This window comes from Natator depressus, chromosome 28, assembly GCF_965152275.1.
Source record: "Natator depressus isolate rNatDep1 chromosome 28, rNatDep2.hap1, whole genome shotgun sequence".
Lineage (NCBI taxonomy): Eukaryota > Metazoa > Chordata > Testudines > Cheloniidae > Natator > Natator depressus.
Genome location: NC_134261.1, coordinates 8,060,008 through 8,062,507, shown reverse-complemented (window position 1 = coordinate 8,062,507; position 2,500 = coordinate 8,060,008). Strand labels below are relative to the sequence as shown.

The 2,500-nt window shown below is 60.8% G+C and overlaps 1 non-coding gene across 1 annotated transcript; it reads right to left on the bottom strand.

Annotated features, from left to right (window-relative positions):
- Positions 1–673: 673 nt before the first annotated feature.
- On the bottom strand, positions 674–792 carry LOC141979792 (5S ribosomal RNA). The gene has a single exon (XR_012637185.1). It is a non-coding gene; the product is annotated as a 5S ribosomal RNA (ribosomal RNA).
- Positions 793–2,500: the final 1,708 nt, after the last annotated feature.

Here is a 2,500-nt window from a genome sequence, read left to right as displayed (position 1 = left end):
CCCGGCTCGGAGCAGGGCAAGCCCGGGCGGAGGGGGGTCCGCTTGGCCCCTGCCCGCGGGGGCAGGCTCCGGGTTGACCTGGTGGCCGGTTTGCTTTCGGGCCACCAGGTCAACCCGCTGAATGTATGGGGTTGACCTGCTGGCCGCTTTCCTTCCCGGCCACCAGGTCAACCCGCTGAATGTATGGGGTTGACCTGCTGGCCGCTTTCCTTCCCGGCCACCAGGTCAACCCGCTGAATGTATGGGGTTGACCTGCTGGCCGCTTTCCTTCCCGGCCACCAGGTCAACCCGCTGAATGTATGGGGTTGACCTGCTGGCCGCTTTCCTTCCGGCCACCAGGTCAACCCGCTGAATGTATGGGGTTGACCTGCTGGCCGCTTTCCTTCCCGGCCACCAGGTCAACCCGCTGAAAGTATGGGGTTGACCTGCTGGCCGCTTTCCTTCCCGTCCACCAGGTCAACCCGCTGAATGTATGGGGTTGACCTGCTGGCCGCTCTGCTTCCCGGCCACCAGGTCAACCCCCTGCCGGTATGGGGTTGACCTGCTGGCCGCAGAGGGGCAGGCTCCGGGTTGACCTGGTGGCCGGCAGGGACTTCAGCCCCAGGGCCCCTGGCAGGGCGACCCTGCCCTTGTTCCCCAGAAAAGGAGAGAGCTGGCTCGCAGCGGGAAAAGCTGCCTACGGCACCTGGGATTCCCAGGCGGTCACCCATCCAAGTACTAGCCAGGCCCGGGACGGTTTACCTTCCGAGATCGGACGGGATCGGGGGCCTTCCGTCCGGTATGGCCGTAGGCACTCGGCTCCGGTCCGCCTCGTCCCCTTTCCCTTACTGACTCCCCTGCCTCGGGTGGGCCGATCCTTTTTTCCGTTTTTTTTTTCGCTCCGGAGGCTTCATGAGCCCCCCCCCAACACCCCTTTGGGGGTCGGTGAAATTTTTTTTTTCAGACTTCCAGGGCCCGATCCTGGCCGCGGGCACCCGGCTCCGGGCACCCGGCTCCGGGCCGCCTCGTCCCCTTTCCCTTACTGACTCCGCTGCCTCGGGTGGGCCCGATCCTTTTTTCCGTTTTTTTTTTTCCGCTCCGGAGGCTTCGTGAGCCCCCCCCAACACCACTTTGGGGGTCGGTGAAAAATTTTTTTCAGACTTCCAGGGGCCCGATCCTGGCCGCGGGCACCCGGCTCCGGGCACCCGGCTCCGGGCCGCCTCGTCCCCTTTCCCTTACTGACTCCCCTGCCTCGGGTGGGCCCGATCCTTTTTTCCGTTTTTTTTTTTTTCGCTCCGGAGGCTTTATGAGCCCCCCCCAATACCACTTTGGGGGTCGGTGAAAAAAATTTTTCAGACTTCCAGGGGCCCGATCCTGGCCGCCCCCCACCGGCTCCGGGCACCCGGCTCCGGGCCGCCTCGTCCCCTTTCCTTACTGACTCCCCTGCCTCGGGTGGGCCCGATCCTTTTTTCCGTTTTTTTTTTTTCCGCTCCGGAGGCTTTATGAGGCCCCCCCTAACCGTTTTTGGGGTCGGTGAAAATTTTTAGTCAGACTTCCAGGGGCCCGATCCTGGCCGCGGCTTCGCAGGCTGGCCTGGGGGGGGGGGCATCTCTAGCTCCGGCCGCGGACGGCGAGACGCTCGGCCACCAGGTCAGCCCGGAGGAAAAGGCTGAAAAAAATGTCTAAGTCCCCCCGGGACACCAGGTCAACCCGGAGGAAAAGGCTGAAAAAAATGTCTAAGTCCCCCCGGACACCAGGTCAACCCGGAGGAAAAGGCTGAAAAAATGTCTAAGTCCCCCGGGACACCAGGTCAACCCGGAGGAAAAAGGCTGAAAAAAAGTCTAAGTCCCCCCGGGACACCAGGTCAACCCGGAGGAAAAGGCTGAAAAAAATGTCTAAGTCCCCCCGGGACACCAGGTCAACCCGGAGGAAAAGGCTGAAAAAAAGTCTAAGTCCCCCCGGGACACCAGGTCAACCCGGAGGAAAAGGCTGAAAAAAAGTCTAAGTCCCCCGGGACACCAGGTCAACCCGGAGGAAAAGGCTGAAAAAAAGTCTAAGTCCCCCCCGGGACACCAGGTCAACCCGGAGGAAAAGGCTGAAAAAAATGTCTAAGTCCCCCCGGGACACCAGGTCAACCCGGAGGAAAAGGCTGAAAAAAAGTCTAAGTCCCCCGGGACACCAGGTCAACCCGGAGGAAAAGGCTGAAAAAAAGTCTAAGTCCCCCGGGACACCAGGTCAACCCGGGAGGAAAAGGCTGAAAAAAAGTCTAAGTCCCCCGGGACACCAGGTCAACCCGGAGGAAAAGGCTGAAAAAAATGTCTAAGTCCCCCCGGGACACCAGGTCAACCCGGAGGAAAAGGCTGAAAAAAAGTCTAAGTCCCCCCGGGACACCAGGTCAACCCGGAGGAAAAGGCTGAAAAAAAGTCTAAGTCCCCCCGGGACACCAGGTCAACCCGGAGGAAAAGGCTGAAAAAATGTCTAAGTCCCCCCGGGACACCAGGTCAACCCGGAGGAAAAGGCT